The sequence below is a fragment of the Anarrhichthys ocellatus genome, unplaced genomic scaffold, assembly GCF_004355925.1.
Source record: "Anarrhichthys ocellatus isolate YVR2014 unplaced genomic scaffold, GSC_Weel_1.0 scaffold17, whole genome shotgun sequence".
NCBI lineage: Eukaryota > Metazoa > Chordata > Actinopteri > Perciformes > Anarhichadidae > Anarrhichthys > Anarrhichthys ocellatus.
Window position 1 is genome coordinate 4753098 of NW_022280047.1, and position 27930 is coordinate 4781027.

General features: G+C 40.8%; 1 protein-coding gene across 3 annotated transcripts in view; it reads right to left on the reverse strand.

Annotated features, from left to right (window-relative positions):
• Positions 1 to 27930, reverse strand: part of grid2 (glutamate receptor, ionotropic, delta 2) — a 438522-nt gene that overhangs the window by 268234 nt on the left and 142358 nt on the right. The window lies entirely within an intron of this gene.

The following is a 27930-nucleotide window of genomic DNA, read 5'->3' on the forward strand; positions in this document are numbered from 1 at the left end:
GCGAAAGCCACCTAGAGGGCCGCAAAAAACTTTCAGTTTTGCACCTGTGGGCCGCGAGGGCCGCGGGACCGCATAGGTTATCAATTGAAGACACCAGAGATATTACTGTTATCCATGAGACGTTACAATATAGCTTCCCACCACCTGGTGGCGGTAATGCATCAGTCAGTTGTTTAACAAGCTCCAATAAGCAGAAGACGACACTCAGCTAGCCGCTAGCCTGTAGCGAAAGTTATGGATACGTTTTTAAAAAGAAAAAATGAAGACGACAGTGGTGCCATACCCCCCAAAAGTCCAATCCTGACTTTCTTAAGTACAGCTTTGTGAACGGAGGCAACGAGGCAGAGCCGAGGGCTCAGTGTGTGGAATGTGGGCTAATGCTATCAAACGAAGCACTGAAGCCTTCAAAAATAAAGTGATACCTAGCGACGAAACATCCAACGCTCGTGGGAAAGCCTGTTGGACTTCTTGTTGTGTATGCAGGTTTACATACACATGATAAATACATGTCTTTGTGATCATCACATTGTATCATCTCATTTATTTGACAAGGGTTTTGCCTGTTCAACTCCGCGAGGACACCGGCGTCCTCGATCCCCTCCCCTTCCGTTCCTACGGCTTGCTTGCGCAAACTACGTCACAAAACATGGCCGTGTTTGGTATCTCAGCATGCCCAAAATCCTCATCCTTGCAAAGAAATCATCGATTTTCTTTCATTTCTTATGGATTTGTCACAAAAGGAGCCCAAACACACAACTGTCCAAAGTCGCCATAACTGCTGCAAGTCGGATCTTGCAGCATTTTGACTGAAAAAGACACATTACAGACCCGACCCGTGCTAGCGGATGTTAACATGGAGCTAGTGGCTTCAGAAAACGCTAATACTTATAGTACAAACCTTATCTTCCTCTTCTATAAGCCGTCAACCAATGTATAACAGCTACCTGCATACTCGGTCGTGCGCTCGGTCGCAGCCATTACGCACAGCAAGTCCGCTACTCACACACCTCGTCTTTGACCATATATACATAGTTTTTGCAATTTGCAAAGGCTAAAAATAAAAGGAAAATAATATAATATCAAAATATAAAGGGAGAAACACCTTTAGTGTGTCAGAATATCATTTGGTTACCATGTGTCCATTTGGGTCTCCAAATATCCTTTTAGAGCTCCGCCTGGATCTCTTCATGGAAGAAACACTGTAGAATGGTCATACTTTGTCCAATCTTCTTCAAATTTGAGGCAGTTGTTCACTGATAGTGTAGTTACAGCCCTATACTGTCATTTGCCTGTACAGATACAGCCACAGGCAGTTATTTATACTGAAAGATACTTTTTTATTTTATGCGGACAAAAATCTTCAATTTTTACTGACTCCAAAGGCCCACTGCTCTGTTTCTGTATGACCTACAGGTTTTCTGACACTTGTGATGCATATAGTCAGAGTGGTTCAGAAGCTACAGCCATTTTAATTTGGGTATGTCATTTTAGGCGGTTTTGCTCCAAAATAGGGGTGGAGTTGAACAGGTAACAATGTAGTTATTGAATACAAATCAAACCAAGAGTGAGATCAATTAGTTAAACTAATAGTGTTAATATTTGAATGGGCCCCGGGACACTTCGTACTTGAAAAGTTGGGGCCCGAGGTCAAAAAGGTTAAGAACCCCTGCATTATGGGACTGTAAAGTATCGTGTGATCAAATTGCCATTCTACACGTGTGCAGCTTTGCTCAGACTGTTCCTGTCACCTCACCATACATTTTGAAATAATGAAAATGATCTCTGTACCGTACTCTCTCTCTCTTCAACCACACCCCTCTCCTCATGCCTTCTGCAAAGTCCGCGTAAACACCTGCTCTAGCTGACATTTAAGCACCCTCTCATCATGTTCCCACGTGTGATCACAGCTTCAGTCCTCCGTGTAATATGGGGACAGAGCTTGGATTCCCACCCCGCCTAACTTCCCTCTCTTTCTGCTATCTTAATTACCACTGACATTTACTCTTACAGGTTCCATACTGAGTTACAGCAACGACAAATAAAAAGTAATACCAGTAAGACCACGTGAACACAAGTGACTGTGGGTGTTTTGCCTATATGTACACATATGCATCATGTATATACACACACACACACACACACACACACTCAAGCATCCATGTCCACACACATAGTCAAACACACAAATTTATGCTCAGAAGAAAAGTGATTGCTTTAGCCCCAGGGGGCATATGTGATTAAATGTCATTTTTTGTGCTGAGTCAGGCATTCAATTACACTCTTGGAATTAGAGGGGGAGCCAGTAGGGACCCCCAGAAGAGACTGGGGTGCCACAGAAATTATCATTAGTCAAAGTGTGTCTTCAAAAACCGTGATAACTATAAATTTTACTGAATTTCTCCAGTGATCCTATTTGTTCTTCTTTATACATCGGGCAGTACACAGTTCTCTGAAGCCGGACTGTGATTTGAACAAGGATAATTGCTGTGGGTCATCAATTATTTACACTGATATCATGCTGATATCAATTTAGCCCATGCTGTCAATTTAATGAAGACACTGATCAGAGTGGAAGTCAGTCAAAATAGGGCTGGTGTGGCTTTGAAAGTTTACACTGTGAGAGAAACAAAAAAAAAAATCAAATTGAACCACAAAGACTGTATATTGCTGCTCATAAATAAACTCTGTGTGATGCTTCTGTATGCCCAAACAAATCTCAAGATTACAAATTTCTTAGTCAGCCTACCTGTCACAGAAGCAATCTCACCACTTCAGTTCTTTGTTTTTTTTAAAGTGATTTTTCCATCAGCATTTCATTCAATTCACCACCTGCCATTGAACAAAATGGTGCCGGTGGAGTTCCTCCACTGTTTACCAACACAAATCAATCTCGCTCTGTCCAGCGAAGCAAATCTAGGATATTACAAGGGAAACAAAATATGCAATTATACATTTGTGTCTCAAAATACATTCATATTATTATTGATTGGAAAAAACTTAAGCAGCTTTCCTAGTACTAACACCAATCTGAACCACACCCTTCCTCTTTGAGTCAGCCATAACAAGCCGCAGAGTCACTACTGTAAGTGAGCCTCTCTCACCACGTATCACTCTCCGATCTGTCCTTCACCATTTTTAGTGTGTCTGTCTGCATGGCTGCTTATTTCTCATCCATTAATCTACATAATAACAGACACACACATGCTGTGTATGAATACAAATGTATTGAATCTCATTACATGGAGGTAACAGTAACAACAATCACACACAAGAGCACCTGCAACCACTCCAACTCTGTGGCTCACCCAGAAGCCCTCTAGCTCATTTAAATATACATGAAGCATCACAGAACACACACACACACACACACACACAAAGGTGAATAAATGGTAATCATATTTTGATTATGGGTCTTAGTGAAACAATGGAGACAATGGCCAAGGTGTGCCAATGTTTTCCCCATCATTATGACAGCAAATTCATATCTGTATAATGCATTACCTCGCTAAATAAATCCGATTTAGTGTGTGCTTGTGTACAGTCGGCACATGTGTGTGTCTTTAGGAGTTTGTGCTTGAGAGGGGGGACGAGGTTTGAATGATTAACGGTCACTGTACAATGGAAAACATTAAAAGAGAGTCGACAGGAGCACACAGACACACTGTAAAGTGTAAGTAATGCATGCTCAAGCAGCAGGTGTTCGATATTGTCTCCATACCTCACACGTACAGAACATACTCTTTGTTTAATGTGTGGACGTTCTAATGTCTTCAAACGTGCGTGTGTGGGTGTGTGTTTGCATGCGTATGTCCATGCCTGTGTAAATAATCCCAGGGAGGACAGAAGCGAATAATAACTTTGAACATGAGCTTCATGCAATTAACTGTGAGACAGAACAGATAGACTCCACAGTCAATACCTCTTGTAATGCTGGCAAGGGATCTGTGTGTGTTTGTGTACGTGTCTGCAGGTGAATGTGTACTGCAGGGATCTGTTAATACCTCTCCAGGCTCAGGGGGAAGGTGCGGGACAACAATGTATGTGTAATACAGTGAGTGTTGTGAATTACAGAAGCAGTACAGTTTTTGTGTGTGTGTGTGTGTGTGTGTGTGTGTGTGTGTGTCAATCTGAATGCATTGTGCGAGTTGTGCTGATGGTTTGCATGATGTGTTGGCTCGTGGGCTCATGAGGATATGAGCACAAAAGCCAGGATAACATCCAACAGTGTGTTGGGGAAAGTAATACGATTACTAAAATAACTAAAGGCTGGGAATGAACTGGGAATGTAGAGTGCAGCTCTTTGCTGTTCTCTGCAACAACCACCGCTGTAATGTTGGATTGAATAAATACGAGCCACAATCGCATCATAATAATGTTGTAATTTACCTTCGGCCAATAGTCATTTTTACTGAATAGAGCTTAAACGCATCATAACGTAGCTTAATGTAACCTCCGTTAACATTAGCTGTTAGCTCTTCTATTTATCCAACCAGGGTTGTGCTGCCCATCAACAAACAGCTGACCTTAACTACCTTTACTCCTGCCGATTTCAATACAAATTAGTTTTTCAATTCAATCTGCGTACGGTTGAATAGCGGCACTGCAATCCCGCCGCACACACATGCGCGCACACGACTCAATACATAATCTCCTGGCAGGGATAATGAAAGTATAGCTATGATGGGGGACAGAGAAGTCGATACGAAAGGCAAATTGACTAAAAATTGTAGCAGCCGAATTATAAAGCGGATTTGATATCTCGATAACAGGAAGAAGAATAGGACATCACAGAGAAGAACAAGAGCTCAGATAGGAATCAAGGTAAGGAAGGTGGCGAGACAGAGAGAGGAACTAACAGGTAAGCTACAGTACAATAACACACTGTACTGAAATACACACAAGTCTCTAGTCTTGAGGGACACAACAACCACAGTCTAACATACGGGCACATCAGCAGAGCCATTGATGTAAAAAACACACAGACAAGCTCGCAAAGCTGACTCTGTCTCTCATCCACACATAAAGAAACGATCTGCCCCACTCTCCACTCCGAGCCTTGCATTGATTGTTTAGAGCTGCAGGTTCTGTATTGATTTCTCTTAATCAGTTTTAAATGAACAATTATGTCTATGTCACCAGTTGTTACTGGCAGCTACCCTACAACGGTCGGCCTATTCCTCTCAATAGAACACATTATCTTGCATTATATACAGTACAATTAATAAACATATCATTTTTAGTGATCACTATAATGAAATTACTCCTTTCCTTTGTCTCGGTTTTCTCGGCCACATATGGGGGCATTCTGGGGGCATTTTAAAGTAGAATGCAAAGGCACCGGATTTGGGAAATATTTCCCTAATTAGGCAGCTTGTCAGTAAGCAAAACGTGTTTAATGGTTTCCTTTTGGATCTTCCATGTTGAAAGAGTTAAGGGTGGGTGGATTCTGCTCAGTAGAGCCACTGATGTTAATTGTCAGCATACATTCAAGGCCATTCATTCATGTAGGGTATGCTCAGATGCCTTACGCGTACAGTATAGAAGAACGATGATTATCATATGATGATCCGTATACACAAAATGCTTGAGTGCGCCTCTCTGCTTTTCTCTAACGGAGCCGTCATGTCTTGCCCAAAGAAAGGCAAATCAGACTTTTTTTCGAAATACTAAAAGTTATTACAGAAGCAATCATTTGACACTGAGGTGTCGTGGACCTCGTGGGAATGGCGGTTCAACTTTGGAGCGATATTCAGCCCGTTTCCCAGTATGCTTGCATAACATGTTTGAAATCAGTGGATTCATCGTGTTATCAAGATTCATGTGATACCACTGCTTCTTAAAAACTAAAACCATAAATGAGACAGGAAGAGTGGAAGTAAAATAGAACCTATGATTCTCTTAGTTAGTTATATTATGTTACAAATGCGCATCCGTAATCACACATGTCACCCCTGGAGGACCCTTACTGATTAGTATTCTGTTCAGCAATACAAAATACAAAATTATGACTGAAAATATAGTATTTATTCAGTCTGTGCCTCAACGTTTGAATGCCTTCCTCTTTGTTGTTTGTGCATTCCAATGCCTTCCCCGTAGCACAGTGCATATGAGCATGGCAACACGATCCCCGTTACACGAGCCACAGTGATATTTGTCTGCCATCCTGTCTGCTTTCTTGACAGCTTGTATGGCTTCCACCAAACAAGCTCTCTTCTAAATTCTAAATGTTCCATTTTAAAAAGTTTTTTTCCAGTGATATTTGAATCTCGGAACCCATCCATCGGCTATCAGTCTGATGACAGTTTAGCCAATGTTGCGGGGGCGGGGGTGGGGGGGTTCAGTTGCAGCCAGCGGATATCTGGATAACGACGTCGGACGATAGCTGATGGGTTCCTGAGATTGCACTCAACACAAACTGTTCACCAGCATGCAACCAAAGCCCACTCAATCGTGAGGTCACGTTGCCTTCAGATCCTTCATTCATATGCAGATATCTGTTTGCAGAGATTAGTGATGTCTTAACACACCTGTTTATTATGTATCAGAGTTTGTACATTTTCTAACTCTTCCTGTTCACCTCATTTCTTGCTACCCTGCTGAAATGATTGGCTCTTTCTTGCTCTCTGTTTAAAAAATATTAAGAATTCCTACCATTAAGAACAAAGGAAACAGGGAAAATGACCACTTCTACTAGTTGCATTTGCAGAAGGCACAGCCGAACATGGAAAATCTGCACTACTCGTCTGACCTAATACATAAATGCTTTTCCTTTTAGCTGATTGAGTTGAGAGTATTATTCTCTGCACACACACACACACACACATGTGCATAACAGCACATTTGTTTGAGTCTGTAGGTATGTGTATTTTGTGTACCGGAAATCAGTGAGTGTGTGTTGTGTGTGGGAGAAAGAGATTTATCCCTCTTTCCAGGACCTTGGAGAGCAATTACTTCAACAAGTCAAGCCAGCCCAGGACCCAGGAACTGAAATAAAGATTGTTTTTTATTTCTCCTGTTGCTCTGTATTATTGCTCCCTGCTGAGAGAAAGAGCGGCTAGCACTGTACAAGTCCAGTGTTACTGCTCTTCTGTTGCATGCTTCATGTAAAATAAAAAAATAATACAAATATTATTAAGATTGTATATTTAAAGTTATGGCACACGTGATCTGCAAACCTGGACATATACATGAGATGATGGAGACTAACAAAGAGGCTAAAGATGGTAATATGTTTGTTTTTTTGTTTTTTTACATGAACAATGTGAATATATAATCTGATGTGTAAAGCAGATTTTCGAAAATAGTTGGTAAGAGCACGAGAAACTTGGCTGAGACAGGAGCTGCTACAATTACGGTGTGAAAAGTGTGGACTTATAATGTATGCCTTTCACACCCTCTTTCTCACCTCACCTCTCTCCCCTCTATTTCCCTCATAGCACTTTCTGACCCTGACCACTAACGAATGCACATCTGCAGCGCATTACATTTATGTTTCTGTAATAAAAAAAATGTAAAAAAAGAATTCCGCATACTAGCAAAAAGGGGTCCGCAGTCATCTAAAGCACATGTAGATTGAATGAAAATGAAGTGTTAAGACAATTAGTATAAGTAGAGTATGATAAGAACTATGACGTTAAACTGAGAAGTAATGTAAAGAGGGAAAAAAGATGAAGGAGAGTGTATTTAAATTGGAGGAAAGGCCAGTCAGATGCAGAGGGAAAAGCAGTTACAGGTTGTTAAGGTTTAAATGTCTGTCAAACACAATAATGAAAGTACTGAGCATAAGATGACAGGAGCAAAGACAAGTGAAGGGGAGAAGGCGGGAGAAGATTGAAGAGGGGGAGAGGAAGGGTGAGAGCACTGTCGAGAATAATTATGAACAGGGTGTAAATGCACTTAGACAATCTGCGGTGTGTGTGTGTGCATGCGTGTATATATGTATGTAGACCACTACTGATGGAGCAAACATAGGAAGTAAATGAGGAAGGTATAGAGGACACTAGGGAGGAACTAAGCAATCCTTGTTGGCCACCCTCTCTTCTTCTCTCTCTATCAATCGGCCTTTCTTGGCTGATTTATTCTGATGCCTCCAATTACTTATCAGAAGGGGGAAAACTGCCCTCTCCTCTTTCTGTCTCCCATTAATGTATTTGTGTTTTGTGCTACTACATTTATATAATGTAGTCCTTAGGGCCCGTTTCATCATCAAAACCCCCCCCGTCTAAAAACGCCGACTTGAATTTCAAATACATGGATTTCAAACATTGCATTGAACTGAGCTGCAAGCATCTCTAATTTAAAAAAAGGTTAATATCCTAAACAGTCATTTTTCTTGCTTTCACTGTAAAATAATTGATTCCATTGTCATTAATTATAGCAGTTATACACGCATAAGTAAGCATAAAATAAAATATGTAAGTGGTAGGTATATACACATTGTTTGCTCTTTGGCCAAATTATGTCAGACAGCAGACATGATTTGATAAAGAAGACAATTCTCTCTCTCTCTCTCTCTCTCTCTCTCTCTCTCTCACACACACACACACACACACACACACACACACACACACACACACACACACACACACACAAAACACACTGACTACTCAAGTCAAGGAGCTGACAATCAAACACAAATACTAGCTGTGCAATAAGGCACTGGTATAAAATCCGTCTGGCAACATGATTTGCTCTCTCTCTCTCTGACTGTGAACTCCTTTAAACTGCAATACCCACAAATCCCTTTGGCCTCATGTCATGCCTTATTGGCTGCCTAATTCGCAGAAAGAAAGAAAGAGTGGAAGGGAGAGACAGGGAGCAGAAAGAACATTAAATTGCTTAAAAGAGATAGAAAGAGATTGAACTTATCGGAGAAAAATGATGCAGGGCAGATAGAAATAAATTAAGGGGATCATCAAACCATGAAGCACTCAGGGCACCGTGTGAGCACATCTAGCCAATCAAGTGCAGGCCAGCCAAAGGGGCCAGATTATGACTGGCTGGTAGAAACAGGCTTATTGTTCGCCAATTAACGCCGGGGCATGATTGTTTGGCTGGGTTTCTCCCTCTATCTTGTTCTGTCTCCCTCTCCCACTCCCCCTCCTTCTCTCCTGTACTCCCTCCGGTTGAAAAGAAGAGAAGATGATGACAGTGATTATGAAAGATTATGCCAATGTTGATGCCATGGTTATAGGGCTGAAGATAAAAAAGGAAGTTGGTCAACACTGAAAATGAGAGGGCTTGTGTTGAGGTCAGTTGTAATTCATGGTTTCTTAGCAGTCTCTGGAGGTCAATACTAGTCCCACATCCTAAAAAGATACTGCTGTGTTGGAAAGCTGCCAAGGGATCAGTTTGCACACAGATACTACCATTTGCAGTTTCATAACATCATGGGGTTTTAAGGTCTTTGTCTGCGATTTGAAAGTACACACAGACACACACTTGTTCAACAGTCAAAGCCTACCTACTGTAAAGACATATCAGCGGGCTGAACTCTGATGAGGTGTGGGTGGTGGTGGCAGTCTAGCAGTGGAAAAAACTGTGTGGCTATAGAATAGGTTTGTTGTTGGACTCAACCCAAAATTACCTCCAACAGAGGCAGAGGCATTTTATTTTTGTCTAGTCCTGTAGCGTTATCCCCACTTGTAATGGATACAGGATACTGCAGACAGTATCCTGCCTAACCTTCTTCTTGCACTAAGACTGGAATTCAGCCCAAATCAAAATGTGATTCAAATGTGCAGTGGAGTAGTCAGGGCAAGTGTACACAGCTGTCTTCAGTTGGCAGGAATCGGTTACACCTGATTTGCCTTGTAAACCAATGATTTGAGTAGTGAGGGTAATGAAAGGACGTATTAATAGTCTGTAAGGATGTTCAGAAAAAAGGTGGGGGAGACGGCTTCCCATCCCCGAGAGGAGCGGACAGCAGTGTGGGGGGATGATGCCAAGTGTATGCTGCATCTGGAAGCAAGAGACAAGAAGTGTGGGCATCGGATGTTGAGTGTCTGCCAGCTGACAATTGTCTACCAAGACACACGGAGGAGAGTCCTCCATCTACAATCTGCTGTCTTTCTCAGATTGTGTGCTGAACAGCAGAATGCAGAGGAGAGGAGGATGCCAAGCTCTGCCATGCCAACTGCTGGTTTCAGGAGCCTGTTGCGTCAGCTCTAAAATGCATGAACAAGGTCGTATGATGTGTAATAGTAAAAATAAAACAGTTCGTCAGAGATAAATATGTGCTACACACATTGCTCCTTTAATAATTGATGGTACATAATTCAAAGCCCACACTGCCAATTACAATAACCTACTGTGTATGAAATTCACACGTTCAAAGACGTTTTATTTTAGATTTGCAGGAATAAATGTAGGTATTGCTGCTCAGTCTAAAATAGATACTCTATGAAAATGGCATTGTTTGTTTCCCCTGTGAACTCTCTTATCTACTGTCTCACTTATCTAATTCAATGTTTTAGTTTCCCATCTTTACGTTCTCCTCCCTGCACTCATTTCTTTATTCTCAACCACCCCCCTCTAACTCGTTGTCGCTCTCTCGCTCTCCCTCTGTGTGCATATTCTCTCACATCTTGCTGCTGCCCTCCCACTCTGCAGCCTCTTTCACCTTTCCTTCAATCCCTTTTCACTCTATATCACATATTCATGCCATCCCTCCTGGCCCTCTTTGCAACCTTATTTATATAAGTCCATGTAGCCGTGGACAATGTCCTCTGCATGCGTGGGTGATGTTTATCTTCTCACATACATCAGCCTATGCTGCCGCATAAAGGTCTGCGGGGAGCAATTGATTGCTTTATGCAACTCACACACTGGAATGCTTCCTCGAACACACACACATGCACACACACAAACCTGTCATCTGTCTCGGCAGAAACCAACCATGCTGCATTCATCAATGATCCTTTATCGATACCGTAATCATATCAGGGCAGTTAACTCTGTCTTAATGAGTACAGCAAACTCTGATTCAGGTCCCTTGACATCTCCGAGTGGTAAATGTCACATATAGAGGGAGGAGTGGAGAACCAGCAGTGTGCGGGTGCCCGTGTGTGTGTGTGTGTGTGTGTGTGTGTGTGAGAAGACAGACATTGAAGTGAAGAGCTAGCAGAGAGGAAAGACATGAAGGTTAATTAATATGAAGACAAATAGCTAGCGGGGGCCTGCTATTACACGGGTAGACGTTCAATACACACAGACACAGGCCCGAATGAAGGTTCTCCCATCCAACACCTCTCCTGCTAATATTGGAAATGTTGTCATGACAGATCCTACAATGTTGGCAGGGATGTTGCCGCAAAAAATGGCTCACATAATTCAGTGATTACTACGGTTCTCACAGCAGCAAATCAACAACATTATTGCAGCACCAATTAGTCCGTATAAACATTGCTCTGCAGGGCTGCAGCCTTCTCCACTTCCCTACGAACACACATGCTTGTGCTCTTACACAGAGGTTATATCATGTGTGCGTGGGCGGACTGTGTGCTGATTTGAAGTGCATCTGTTGTAGGAGGCCAGGGTACAGTCGCATCGGGACCACATAATCATTCTCTCACTGTTCATTGTCTGATTTATAAGGAATGATTACAAATCACTTTGTGTGGGTTGAATTGGACTTGAAAGGTACATTTTCATATGTCAAGACTTGTACCTGCATAGGACTTTGGAGATAAGCATACATGCAGCTATGTTTGAAGTACACAACAGACAAGCGTGAGCACTGTATAGCATTCTGTGGAGATTATAGTATGTATGGGATTTTATCAGTGGAGAAGCTGAGATGCAAATATGTTAAGCGCCTAGATGTCAATTCACATGTATGCCATCCAGAAAACTCATTTACAATGTTTCTGTTTAACTTCTAAGTTGTTGAGAATAATTTCAGTGAAGAGCCAGATTCAGCATCAGTTGGGTGGATGGATGCCCATAATCAAGATTAGCCCTTGTTTAAATGGCTTTCATTCCACGATATATTTTTGAATATATATTTCATTGATCCTCTGAAAGTATCCAGTCCATTTTTAGCTAAATGGTCACCTGCTCTGGCTACCACAATTCTAAAAACCTGGGCATGTTTTTACTACGTTAGTGTTCAACTCACCGGCTCCCTTGTGGGTTTTAATAGCACATCCTAATGAAAGAGTATCGTTTGAAAGTTTCTACCGGAACAATTGAAGACTGAATGAACCCTGGAGACCCTCGAAGGCAGTATTTTAACTCTGTATCATAAAGACACAAAACAGTACGCTGACAATAGTGTGCAATGGGACTGGGACTTTTGGGAACTGATTTTGAATTTACTGAATAAAGAAAATGCGATTGAAAGCATCTTCTCTGTATTTTGGAAAACATTTTCAATGTTGAAGGAATGCCAGGGGTCCATTCATACGTCTTAGTTGATAAGAGAGTCTGGGCTCCAGAAGAGCTGATTAAAGTTTGTTCAGTTAACTCTGAGTAAAAAAAAACACTTTCAAACTCCATTCTGCAGCTACACTGCAATCCTAAATATTATTACCTTTAATCTCTAATATTATACATATGAATTGTGTTCCATCAGTGACAGCTGACAGACTGTTTGCAGTCAGAGTGTTGTACATTCATATAAAAACGGACTTCCACTCACAAAAAGAACAACATACAGAGGTTTTACAGTATTCTGAGCTGAGGGAGACTGGATGCTGTGTACTATTTGAATGTGAGGGCAAAAACGACAGCATACAAGTGGTAACTTTAGATTTTCCTGAATAACAAAATACATTTCAACCAGGATTTAGATTCTGACACACAGTTAACCTCGGATAATTAATGCACTTTGATACGGACTGAATGAATGAGGAAACAAAACGGCATCTGTTTCTGTAAGAGGGGAGACAAAGAGAAACTCAAGGTTGACAAAAATCTGCATGTTAGGTTCACAGTCCACTGCAACCAACCCAAAGTTTAAGCTACCTCTCTATCTGGAGCTGAAAACCCACTGAATCACTCATCTCAGGGTTACCCAATATAACCCTGAAATTCAACAACAGAGAACAAGAGAAAAGCTGATTTGCTATAATTATAATTATAAGTATATTGGGACACACTGGTTAGCTTGGCAAGCAACAAAAGCTATTCAGACAATGACCTTTTGCACACAGTCAAACAACCTGTGAACAATTTTCAACACCGACCCATCATTTATAAAGTGCTGTCTTGTACAATAGCGGCTCCTCCGCCCATTCCATCCTCTTTGTTAAGATGGATACTCTTCAGACTGACTCACGGTCTTTCTCTGAGTACATTACTCCTCACTCAAACCCATACATATTCATACAAACACTAAAAAAGACAAATCCAGATGATGGACCACCCATTAAAGTGCCTAACTAAGTTCACTCTACTTTTGAAATGCCAAGGGTCACAGTGAATTCAATGCTGGCATCATCAATAAAGTTGCGAAGAAGATGAAATCTATTACCGACTATTTTATAATAATACAAAAAACAAACTAAATTGGATCTTAAATGGGCAAATCTTTCACCAGTGGTGAAACAATGCATCATTTCTGCCATCTGAAGTGTGTTCATTCAGCATGAAATATATGTTGTTTACCAACTGTTTTTCACTTGGTAATGGTCATCTGGTGGGAGAGTCATGATGGGCAAACATGGCAAATGAGAACACAAGCCAATGTGAGACTGACTCTGTTATAAGCCTGGGTGTTATTTGTAGTCTTTGGGGGGAAAAAGCAATGCATTTTTAGCTGGTCTAATGAATACCCTTCCCTGCATGGTAATGACAATACTGTTGATCAAGAAATTGCCTTTATTTTGGTAATATTCAAGTGCTTCACGTTGCAGATATATGCACACTCGATAACCGATGTAAGAGTGTTTTCATGAAGAATTGTGTGGCAGAATGTGGAAGTAACAACAGCTGACGTTGTACAGTAGAGGCCTCACTCCCGAAAAAGAAGTGTCTCACCTTGTTTGCAGTTTAAATCATGCTTACTTTAAGCTCCATTCAGTTAGTCAAACACCCTTTCTCTCCACATTTTACTGCATAGTCTTTCCTCCCCCTTGAAGGTACTTTCAAGTTTTCTGTTTCCGTGCTCACCCCAGCTTTCTCTCTCTCTTCTTCTGTACACAGGAATCCACAAAGGTTATTAATAAAATAGCAGGCTATTGAGGACGAATCTAGAATACTTTTTTTTACGAAAACACTTGATGCAAAAGTCATGCTGGATAAATGCATTGAAGATATAGTCAGCCAGTCAAATTAAGAATCCTTCCCAGCCTCTCTCTCTCTCATCAAGAAAAGATAATCCCCTTCTATTTCACACAGGTCTCCTTCTCACACTCACTCTGTGATAAATTGGACTGTAGGTTGACGGGTAAGAGCTGGTTCTGCTGCAATGTGAAATCCAATTATTTGCTATGGCAATACAGCTAAAACACATAAAACACAGTGCTGTATACGTTTAGAATACATACATACGAAAACTGCTATATACGAATACAGTTGATTCTTTTTTTTTTTTTAGTCAGGTGTTAGGTTTCATTGTGGACAGTTCACCATCAAAGGGTTGTGTCTGGTTGTATTCTCTAAATGTCTGAAGGATTTCGGTAGCTTTCGGGGGGTTATAAGCAGCTGGAAAGCTTGGAACTTGGTCAAGGGCTTCACAGCGTGGGTTTGACAGAGACATACCTTTGTATGTCTCTATCAAACCCACGAGGGGGATGACTTCTTCTTGCCACTTTGTACTAATATGCTGTGGTACTCTCCATGGTTTGTTTTTTATCCCTCACTCTCATCTGTGTGGTCTTCTTGTCTTTTCCTGTGGTCCAGACTGTTATTACGTGTGATTATATTTTCATGCTGTGAACAATATACCTTTTATGAGTCACATGCTTTTATTGCACAGTTAAACGCAATATATACATCATGGGAAGAGCTGTCCTACAGCCAGCAAGCTTATTACACAATTGGTCACTTTAGCAGCTTTCAGCCTCGCATTAACGGTCCCTTCTACTTTTCTAAGGCAGGAACCAAATGACAAATTCTGTGTCTTATCCTGGAATGTACTCTGCATTGTCATGGGGTATTAGTCGAAGATCCTCTATAAGTACACCCCTTGCTTCACATTGGTTGCTGCCTCGTAGTGTAATAGAAAGAAGGAAAAAACACAGTTGATAGAATATGCTCATCCCCCCAACTTACCACCAACAAGTGCAAAAACAATATGTCAACCGTCCAACCACCACCCAATAAAGATTAGATTAGATACAGAAGCCAAGGCACAACCAGACGGCAGACTGCAAATGAAAGCCTCTCGCACAGCTAGCTTCCGTCTGCAAATCAGCCAGCAAACCAGCCAGCCAATAAACCACAGACAAGCCAAGCAATCAGCGAGCCAGGCAGTTCCCCATTCTGTAAAGATTGGATTAGTCACAGGAGGCATGGCTTCAGCAAAGCCAGTGTAACAGCTGCCCTCCAAGGTGGTAATGTCAGAAATCTCCTTCAGTTCCAGAAAACCTGACACCTTAAACCAAACTTTGACTATTACCGTTTATCTTCATTAAGTATTCTTTCATAGTTTAACTGCTAGAAGAAATGAGGAGGAGGCATAGAGAAAAGCAGCACAAAAAAAGAGACGGAACAATGAACTTGATTAATTAGATTGTCCTCTAAATGTGTATGGGGGTGGAAGCGCTGTAAAGATAATGTGTGCTTATGTGTGTGTACCACATCTAGAATAGATTCAATCATCCTGAAAATAATTATGAACCTTCAGTGATTCTTTCTTCATCGAACCATGTTCCTGACCCGCAGAATTACTTAACGAGTAAAAACAGGAGAACAATTGGATTGTTAGTAGATCAGTTTCAAAAATCGTGTTGCAACACACACATAAGCAAAAACTACATAGATATTCTCTCCAATCTCAAAGATGAAGCAGTTGTAAACAAAACAGACTGACATGGTACAACAACACACAATAATAATAATGCTTTGTGGGGCAAAAAACACAAAAGCAGAAGGTTAAACGAGTCTGGATGAGAAGATGTTTGGGTCGGGTATAAATCAGTCCAAGACTCTCAGCCCCTTCTCATAGGGCGCCAAATATCGTATGAGACACACCGGGCTTTCAATGTAAACTCATCCACCATCCATCATTATTAAGATGCTCAGACAAAAATGCTCCAGAGGTTTGATGTGGTCGAATAACGAACAAAAAAACCCACTTATGGAGGTTTGGGAGGGGAGGTGGAGGACTTTCTACCAGGAGACCGCTGTTCGTGTCCCAAAATGTTTATTATACCCATCGTTGTTTACGTTCTACTTACTTTGCATACTTATTTAAAGCCCAACCATGATGTTTTTCCCAAACTTCTGTAGTGGAGCATTATAGTTTGACACGCTGGGCTACCCATTGCGTTAGAAAGTGAAGCCAAGGGTCCTGACGAGTTTGGATAAGAACATATTAAAACTCCTGTAGGCTGAGCCCAGCCCGAGGGATCATATTTAGATCGTACAAGCTTTAACATGCAACGTTTTACAGTGATATTAATAGAGAGATTTACATTTTCTTTAATCTGAATCCACATGAGTTTGTGTGAAATAGATCTGCAGACAGATTTAATATAATTCAAATGACATATTGTATTGTAACACCAAGCACAATCTAATTCAAAAGACAAGGAAAATGTCATGAGTCATCTCAAATTCATTTGCAGTTAATTATTACTGAAAACATTGCAGATCTCCTGCAGCCTTCATTGCAGAGAAGTATTACAATCTATAATGGATTTCATGCATAATTATTACTTCTTGTGAAAGAGGAAATGGAATTGGTGAGATAAACCATTTTAGAAAGCAAATACCCATAATTAGCCACTTTGAAGGTTTAGTAGAGACCTTTCTTTTATGTTTTCAGATGGTGGATTCAGTGTTCCACCTCAGATTGTGGTCCCAACAAAAAATTGCAGATACAAGGAGTTTCCTTCTTACGGTGTCTGGGCTCATCCTTAGGGAGCGGATGAGGCCCTGAGACATCTGGGAGGAGCTCCGAATAAAAGCACTGCTCCTTCACTTTGAAAGGAGCCTTTTGAGGTGGTTTCAGGCATCTGATTAGGATGTCTCCTGGACTTCCCTGTGGAGGTATTCCGGGCACGTCTAACTGGGAGGAGAACTTGGAGCAGACCCAGAATATACAGGAGGGATTACATACCCCACCTACCCTGGAACCCTATAAGGAGCCTACAGGAGGAGCAGTATAACTGAATAGCCAGAAAGACAAATAGACACTTGAGAACATATTTCTCAGGAGTCGGGCGACAAAATCAAGGCTACTATGAAGCTATGCTTTTGGTACTTTAGACATACAGAAACACATTACTATCAGCTAAGTATTCATCTGTCTCCTGCAGTACATGCCCAGCATGCTATGCTGGCTAACAGCACACTTGCTGGGTCAGATATTCGTGTGTAGGAGCAGTAAGTTTCAACCATCATTGACTTGGTACGTGCCAAATCAATGACTCCAAATGAATCCAACATTTTAACACAAGAGAACAGGAATCAATAGGTCTTTTTCTGTCTCAATTTGCCTTTTACACGCATCTTTCTCAAATCACTTCTTTTTCAATGTCGACCTGCAGTAACTGGTCAATATACTTTAAGTCGTTTTCCCAATCTATTGCTCACTCTCCTGCATTTTCTGTCTCTCCATGTTTTGATCAGTTATCAGTTTCATTCAGCAGTTCTTTTTAATGACTATGACATTTACGTGATCAAAGGATACAATCAATCAGCCAGGATAGACATGATGGATTTTCTCATAATACTCTGATAATATTTTGAGGCATCACAGATGAGCAATTTTGCCATCAGCCAGGAGTAGAATTACAAAGTCTCACACCATCTAAATGGATAAAAACAAATAGGGTAATGCAGAACAAACCAAGAACATCTGTTCCCTGCCCTATCTTGTGGTGTTGTATTGATGATTACAATACCACCTGAGCTGAAAATGACAATAAATAGATAAATAAATCTGGTCAAAACTGAGTTTAGCTTTTTTGTTTTTAACAAGCAGTCTTTCTGACAGGTGCCAGATGATGCCACTTTAGAGGCTGTTGTCTCTCTATTAAAAGGCACCAGCATAGAAATACACAGCACATTCCCTTTCCACATTCTCTTATTTTCGACAAAAGGTTGGCGATATCTTTAACCACAGAACAATTATCAGCTAAAGCAACTCCCACACTTTCATTTACAGTTTATTAACACGGATATGCTCTGTTTTGGTTGATTGACAGATGCAAATGCCAACAGATATGAATTAACAGCAGGGCAGGAAACAAAAGATTGCACAAGTCAATGTTTTTCTTTTAACCTCTGGATTCACATATGAGCATTAACAGGATTTGTCTGACCCTCTGTTCTATGTCTGTGGGTTGTACACATTTCGTATTCCATGCCCTGGTCAGTTTGAACCTATTTCATGAGATTCAGCCAGCAGAAATGAATCTGAACTGATACCTTTTTCTAAGTGGTGTTAGCATTTACTGTGGATTGCTGATTTTGAACTCATATGGGGTCAGAAGTACTCTCTTTTACAGTTTTGATTCATGTTTGATTCGCAGGCCTCTTTTTTTTTTAGTATTCACAACAAGGCTGACAATCCTTGACCTGAGGTCTAAGTCACTTCTCTCCAACACTCCATCAATGAGGTCTTGACAAAGTAACTGCTGGAATGGACAGGGTGATGACAACACAGGATGGGGATTGAGAGCCAGAGAGAGGATGCGAGAGAAGAAGTAACAAAGGCAGAGATGGAGAGAATAATTTTGCAAAGAGAGAGGCGACGGGAGACAGGAAAAAAAGGACTGTCTGAAAGAGAGCTTGACAAACAGAGAGAGAGTGAGATGGGCAGGGACAAGAGAGAGAGATACAGATTCAAGCTTTGGATGTTTCCCATGGCTAGGATTTGAAGCAAACTCTGCAGTCCTACAACAGTCTAAATATGACTAACACATTGAAAGCACTTATTAAAGACCATTATTTACATAGACGAACAATAATGTGAGTCCATCTTTGTATGTGTGCATGAATGGCCATTTGATTGTGCAGCCTTGCAGCAGTTCTGCACTTCATCCAAAAAAAACATTCTCTCCCGATTCTCTTTGTGTCACATGTGCAACATGGCTAACTCTGACTGGAATCAAGCCGTTGAGGCCTCTCAGCCCCTTAAGGATCCTGTGAATGCATGCATCATGATGCACCCTTGACTACTTGACGACCTTGGCAGCCGTGTTCAAAGCAGCACTGAATAGAAAGGCATAGAGACAGAGTAAGCATCAGTGAGGGAGACGGCAAAGCTTCGCAGGGCAGATGAGGGCAGGGTGAGTGACGGTGACGGGCCGGTTCAACAGCTTACCACGACGACTCCGCTGCTCACTCACCCGCTCTCTTTTTGTAGCCCTATCCTCTCAGTCAGTCTTATGTGCTCTTCTCTTTTCTCCCAGAACCGCCCGACTATTATGCTTGTTTATCTTTTCCTTATTCCACTCGTCACTAACTCTCTCTCACCAGACAGATCATTAGGATTAGGGCTCTGACACGGTCTATCCCGTCAGATGCTGATCGGCCACAGTGGCAGAGTGTGGGAACCAGAAAATGAGCTCCTGACAGATAATAGCCCGCTCTGTACCTTACATCAGACAAGAGAGAGATTGACGAGGGGCAAGAAGCCCAGTGAAAAAGAGAGACAATTGCCGTACGTCTCTTTGACACTCATCGTTAAACTTGTGGAGATTGTTGTTCTATTGAGAAAAGATGTGTTGTTTTCATGGGGATGGCAGTGTTCTCAGTTATTCAAGGTTTCTCCTCTTAGTTTAAGCAGAGCCGAGGATGAAATTGTACCGACTCCTACTCAGCATTAGGAAACTGGCAAAGAGATTTCTCCAAAGGAGAAACGTACAAGGTGACCGTTTTCCTTGACTCTTCTTTAAATGTATGCCGTTTTAAGTAAACCATTCATCGTAATGCTATTTCCTATTGTTTTATGTTGTGGCGGCTGTAGTTTTGTTTTTGTTATTGCAAATAACAAAAACTTGTTACACAGCACACTCAATCAGAATAGTCATCCTGTGCAAAAGTGGCCAATTTTTTTTGTCACAGAGCTTTGGGTGGACCACTAAATGTTTGTAATTATGTTAGCCACACAAGAAATCAAGAAATACACAAGACTTTGTAATATATAGGATCCAATGCAGTTGCAATCCCCTGCAGTTCTATTTGCCTATTTGATGCCACAGAAGTACAATTTCCAGGGACCAATGTGTTATATTTGTTGCATTTTGAAGTTACAGCTTATGAAATAATGCAACGTAAAGATACTATCGGACAGGTACAAAGCATGTCCATATTAGGGACTTCCATTGTTAATAAAGCACAAACCAATTTAGCTCTATGCTAGTGTCCATGAAGCATAGTTTTTACTTCTTAAATCCAGAAAATGTAACACAGTTCTATTGAAATAAATTGCTGTCTGCTACACTAGCAGTGTAGTAAAAACAGTTTTGTGACTTTTACATCACAAAAGTGGATGTAGCAAGACTCAATATGATACAATTACGGTGGGATTAAAGGTGTCGCCATGAAGCTTGTATCATTTCTGAAAAGTAAATTCCCTGAAATTTCCAAAAATACTTAATTATTTTATAACGATGTGAAGGTAAGCAGTTTGTCCATCATCTTTTGGATTCAAATTAATCTGGTCTTCATTTAACAAATAAAGGCTGAAATGGCTCTTGTTGGCCTGAATGGAGGCGAGGTGCAGGTAATGAATGAATGAGCTTTAGTGATGTTCAATACAGCTTTTTTAAAGCCTTTATGCACAGTAACCATGGATAAAATGGGACTGCTAATGGTATACAGGAAAGCAGAGCGTAATGAGCAGGTCACATTGCGCCTCCCAGCTGGTTGGTGGCTAATGTGGCGTCCCTCACAACAACAGCGCCCGCCACTGACTCAGCATAGCTCTTAAGAGGAAGGTCATCTGTGAGATGAGCCGCGAACAGATGAAGTGTGTGGGCAAATATTTATAAGTGGCAAATCTGGTGCCCGGAATATGTTGTCAGTCATGGATAGACTGTGTGTGGATATATGCATGTGTGTCTACTTTACTCTCTCATATGACACATAGAACAGGATTTATTTTATAGTCATATAGTAAAAGATGACAGAGAAATATTCATTATGAGGGGCCAGACGCATGTCCCAAACGATACTAAATTAAATTAAACACAATATACTGAAAAAGTCCTCGGTTTGGCTAACATTGATTTTATGCTAAATCTATGTTTAATGTTGGTATACATTTTTTTTTCACTTTTGAGGAGGATCATGATGACAGAGAGCATTTGAGAACCACTGCCATGAGGCATCGGTGACCTGAAAGCAAGTAAAACAAATAGGACACCAGGCTCATCTTAAACGAGCCAAAATTCAATATTTAATTTGGCACGTTCTTTCATTGCCCCAGTTCAAGATGGCTGTGCGTAAAGATCAATATTAGGTTTAGTTTTTTCTTATAACTAAAAGTATGAAATGTCAGCTTCCACGATCATCACCAATCAGGATGACGGTGTTTTTGCATCCTATTCTAGTGACTTTCAAAGGCAAAACACTTTGACCTAAGCAGACTCCACACACCTACTAAATATATGAAACTAATCGCCCCCTCCCTTACCAGTGCACCCTATTCTATGAATGCAGATGAATGCAGTCTGTATGAACGTATTGAATGATTATATAATCTGTAAAATGCAAGGTCTCTATTTGATTTAGTGTGGATGTTTGTGATGATGGAAATGCCCCTTTAAGTCTGTCTGGTCACAGATGTATATTTGTAGGGAATTAAGCTGAGAAAGTAATGAAACCCCCATTACATTAATTGGAGATATTAAGGCCAAGTGCAGGAGTAATGTGGTATGTAAGACTGTGGAGAAGGCCTGCAAGAGTCTGGAAGTCTATAACTGTCCCATCTCATATGGCCAATGACATTTTTATTAACCCCAATCTTTTGAACAGCAATGATTGTTTTAAAGCATGTCATTAATATGTTCTGTCTGATGTGTGAAAAATAAAATGAAATGCAGTCGGTGACCAGCAGTTCATTCCTGTTGTCCGTTAATATTGGCAGGCCAGGTTCCTCTTCCTCTCACTCACTACTTTCCATCCTTACACCCACATGCCCTTTGTCTCTTGCTCATCTCACCTTACATTTTGAAAGAATATTTCAAACATTACTTTGTGTCTGTGTTGAATATATATTAAAAGTAAAGTACCTGCGTGTGTGTGTGTTAAATGATGGATGTTCAGGTTTCAGTACGTTTTTAAAAGAGGTCTCGCAGTAAAGGCCAGGAGACTGGCTTTGCTTTGCTGATTCATTTGGCTGGCTGTCCCATACACGATATAGATGCACATTCAAAATGCTTATGTTCTCACACACACGCGCACACACACACACATGCACACGCACAAGCACACACACACAAAAGCTACTCCTCCAAACTGCTGATGCTCTTAAAGTAGCTGGCTCTGGGGTACAAACACTGACAGTAACTTTGCTCAAGACGAACAAGCAGGATGTCAAAATGCTTGTGGTGTGTGTGTGTGTGTGTGTGTGTGTGTGTGTGTGTGTGTGTGTGTGTGTGTGTGTGTGTGTGTGTGTCTCGCTCATTGATGTCAACCTTCATCAAGTCAAAGCATTTTTCTACTCCTTAGAGCAGAATCTAAACTAAACAAACTTATACTTACTTGAAAATATCACAGAATATGATTTTTAATTCTCTTGGTAGACACCCCAGAGTCATATTTTTGCCTTTTCAGTTTGTCCTGTTGCAATCATTCTGAACATACTATTTAATAATCAAAATGTTGTGATTTAACAAACCATGAAATGGCGCCTTTCACGTGTTATAAGACAAATGCAGTGCACCAAGTTCAATCTGGACTTGGCTAACATACATTTTTAACACATTAAAATGTAAAAGACAACACATGTACAGTTTACTGATATCCTAGAGCATACAACATTTGATCTTCCATGAACAAAGTTTAATCTCATCCACCAAGAAGAAGTTTATTCAATAAAGCATAATCTATTCCATCTTGTTCAGGCCTCTTGCTAGTGCCCACCACTTCTAGTGAAACAAAAATTGTGTAAGGCAAACCATATCAAATGATGAAGTGTAATTGAAATAAAGGAATTGAGGGATTTTATGTAATATATTTTGGGTAGACAATTATATTAAAGTACAATCTAACTATAAGGCAAAACATGTTAAAGACATCATACCGCCAGCTGCAGTGTACGCCCAAAACAGTTCAACCGCTTGTTTTCTCAGTCCTTGTTAGAGCTGGAATGGCATGTCTTGATATCGGCAAGTACCCAAATGTAAGTACTTGTACTTGGTCTGAAAAAAACATGGTATCGGTGCATCCCTATGGTCTGCAGCAGGCCTTTAAAAAAAAAGAAAAGGCCATGACACGCACAGAAAAGCCCAGTTCTCAAACTATACTCGCACTGAAATGGTCCCTGGAGTGACAGGATTCTCTAGAGCCTTTCCCAGCTCATCTGTTGGCAAAAAGTGCCGATCTCACCTAAGTCTGACCTGTTGGATAAGAAGCACACGCCTCACTCCGCCCTCTATCCAGCGTCACTGCAACATAAACTCTCGTACCAAACTGTGCAAGCGCCCGTACGGCTTGGGCAGTACGGCTCTACATGACAGCAGACACATTTGGTCTGTCCTTTCTCCTTGCAAACTCTTTTGAAGATCACCACAGTTATGGAAACTGTGTATGGAAACTGACAGTGAGAGGGGACAAGAGAGAGGTGTGTGTGTGTGTGTGTGTGTGTGTGTGCGTGATGCAATTCATTGGGGAATAAATATGTATATCAGCGGATAGGAAAAGTAAGTGTGCTGTTCACTGCCTGAGGGCATTTTCTCTCTCTCTCTCTCTCTCTCTCTCTAGCTCACACACACGCGCACACACACACTTTAAGTACCATTCCTAAAGTGCTGATGCTCCCGCGTGCCCCTCTTCGTACACTGTCACTATCTCTACCAATACATTTCTTTGCGCGTCAAGCCGTGTGGCTTTGACATCTTTGGCCCTGTTAAAGGTAATTTCGGCAGCTGATAGTTTGAGAAACCCGTCTAAAATATTTCTTAATACCCAAGTGTTATTGGAACTGCTTGCATTTTCTGTCAGAGCATTGCCCTCCACCTTCCCCTTCACTTTGCTTTTCTTCCCAGGAGGAAAGGGGGAGTGTGAATATGTTGAGTCCAATTTTTCTTGATATTCTCAATTTGGTTGTTCATAAAGGGCCATGGAGATATATAAATTGCTGTAGTGCTCCAAAAACGGGTTGGAAAATGCCCCAACTGTCCGTTACACTCCTCTCGGCTGTCTGTCTCACTCTCTGCAGCTCTGCCTCTCTGTGCACTTCAAAAGTCAGGAGGATGCAGTGGGAGGAAGGGAAGGACGGAGAGAGAACGAGTCGGGGGTGGGGGTGAGAATGCACATCACACTGCATGCTAATGTTGACTTTTCTGTTCTCGTGGTGCTTGGGTTGACACAGACATATTCACAAATAGTATCATCTATAAAAACAAGATTGTACAGATGTAAAAGATGCATCTTTTGAGATTCCTTCTTAATCATTGTAAAGCATGAACTTTGCTGGGTGTTGGATGGTAGACCTTGAATAACAAAACCTACCAAATGATTTCACTCACAAATCATTTATGCTAGTAATAGATAAGATATATGTACGATTGTGCCTTTAAAATGTAAGATCACAATCTTTCTCACAAGGAACATAGCCTTCTGTATGTTAACCTATTTGGGTTGTGCCACATTGTTGGTATAGAACGAGCATGGGCATACACACATCAATGAGTATGTAGTCCAACAGGGATCGAAACATCGTCTACTTAAATGTATTTGTTGCTTGGGCACAGTGTGCAGGCCTTACTCTTTTGATTAATGCACAGTCTACTTTACTCCCATTATTTTTTCAAATAATATCCTTAATAATTATTTTCCCTATGACATAAGAATCCATGAAACCTAGCAGTTCAAAAGTAAGAATTCACTGATGGTGAAATTTAAGAAACATCATACATTTTATGGTCAATGGAGAAAATACTGAAACAGAATATGTCCATCCCATGAGTAAATAAATAAACGTAACTATTTACTCAAAGAATCAGAACATTCGTCAGGAAAAATAGACCTACTGTATAAACATGATCGCAGGCAACATGCACAGAATACACTTACAAACTCATTCTCATTCCTCAAATACACAAACGCATGAACATGAGGTTTGTTTGACAGATGTCATTTGCAGGCATTAGTAATCATCATGCTAATTAGTAGTCTGTGTGCATGTGTCTGCCTGCATCTGGGTTAAATGGTGGATTAGTGGGGAATTAAATCTGTTCCTCTCCAACATGCAGGAGCCACCATAAACAGCATCAGCCTGCTAATGATAAAACAAGTTTAAATAATTAGATATCTTATTAAACAATAAGTTCATCTTACCAAAATTGTCCGTGAAGTTACTTTACTAAAGACTATGATGCAAAGCTCGGCCTTGCTTTTCTGAAAATGACCCACATACTCAAAGGCATGTACACACACCTGCTCTGAGTGGCCTCATCAAGTATTAAAGTATCCAGAAAGAATTTGCACTTGCATAACTATTAAATTGAGTATTAACCGTGAGATGAAGACGGGCTCAAACTGGTTAAAACAGGACAGAGGCAGCAGTGGTACAGAAGCTTGCAACACCATGCTAATCTCATCTGAATGGACAGAAGCGAGAGGTTTGACAGACAGAGAGATGGGGGACATCAGGAAAAGGCAGAGAGGAAAGAGAAAAGAAAAGGAAGAAGGAAAAAAGAAAGGTAAATAAATAATGAATGAATAAATAATGAATGAATAATGAGAATATGTTTTAAACCCCAAATTGGAAAAAAAACGCATGCACTATCTCTCACACACACACACACACACACACACACAGTATTGCAACTGGGACTTCGAAGCGATGAGAATGGCCAGATCTTAGCTCAGATGATGGCACTGCCGATATGCTGGCATGTCAGGCATGCGTGTGTCTGTGTTGGTCAGCTTTGCGTGTCGCAGAATGTGTGTGTTGCTGCCACAGCAAAAAGCGGTCAAGCTGTTGGATTTACTAGATAAGCATTTTGGATGACTGCTCATGGCTCAAGTCTTTACTCAAACACACAAAAGCACATATTCACACACACACACACGTATACACACACACACACACACAGGCTCCAGAGATGATGACAGATCTGGCTATAACATACGTGTGATATGAAACCTGGTGTTTCAGCACAACAGAGGTTTTACAGTGTGTAGCCACTCACACCCAGATAAGAACTTATTGGATGTGTGTGTGTGTATGTGTGTGTGTGTGTGTGTATGTGCGTGTGTGTCTGTATCTGTATCACTGGCATGTTTTGTGTCTTTTTGTGTCCACAGAGAGATGGATATGGAAAGTTAGATGTGTGAGTGTATGCAGATATTTTACTCTGTTTTACAGTCCGTGCTCCTCTCTCACTTTCTGTCTTCTTTGCAAAAAAAAGAGGCTTAATTGCAAAAATCACATTTTTGCTCTCTAGTGGTATCAAACAGAAGGTCTGCTAAGATACCATGGTCAGCAGTGATCGAAACACAGCATATGTTGCGGGACGTATTGTTTTCATGAAACCATGTATCAGACCATCCCTATCATTTAATTAAATGTTACTGGAGATAGGATATCAACATGTAACTGCTGCAGTCTCAGTCCAACAGCATTAGAGTTATTTTGAAAGCATGACCTCATGAGAACATGTGCTAATTAGAACAAGATTGTTGTTTCAAGACCTACAAAACAAATGTCATCCATAGCCATTGTACCACTAGAGAGAACAACTCTACAGCCCGCATGTGGCTTCTTAAGACTTTTCTATTTGGCAAAGCTTTTCGAAATGTCTGATTTAACTTTTGATTCATACCGTCTTTATTCCCATTCATCTCATCTTTTTAACTGTATTGTCTTTACTTCCTCTGTGCTCATATCCTTTGGGATCATTCTCCTTTTATCTGTTTTACTTTCTTTTGTAAATGACCTTGAAACTATTTTTTAAAAGTGCTATATGAATAAAGTTTACTATTACTATCATTAGTAGTATTATTATCATTATTATATTGTCATGACACTTGACATAGGCCTAATGTGACTTTGGCCCTGCTCTATATGTGATCTCTGCCTCAGTACTGATGGAGGAACCTTCTGACTTACCGCAGTTGAACCATTTTGTTTTATTCCCCAAACTTTGAGTGAGTTGAATCATTAATAATGGGACTAAATTACCTTGTGGCAAAGTCATCCGCACTGAAACACAAAAAAAATTGCATGACAATGTCACTTTACATAACGAAAGTGTTTAATGTGTGAATTTCTTGAACCTTGAAAGTCACTGTTAATTACCGGGGCAGCCAATGTTGCTGATTCACCTCTCAGGAACTTGAATGAAGATATTAACTAGCAAGAACTGTAAATGTTGCACCGAAATGAAATATCACTTTAATTAGTCCAAAATGCAGTGCGTGTCCATCCGGAGGGAATACAGCGGAAAACTTTCAAGGCAGTTCTGTCTGATGATAAAAGCACTCAGCTGAGTATGTCTCCTCCTGTCTGAATCAACAGAGAACACAAACATGCGCATGCATACACTCACACACAACTTTCAACCCCTTCTCCCATGATGATAAGCATTGAGCCTTTTGGCAGATGCTTCATTGCGACTGCAATCAGACTTCATAATGAGT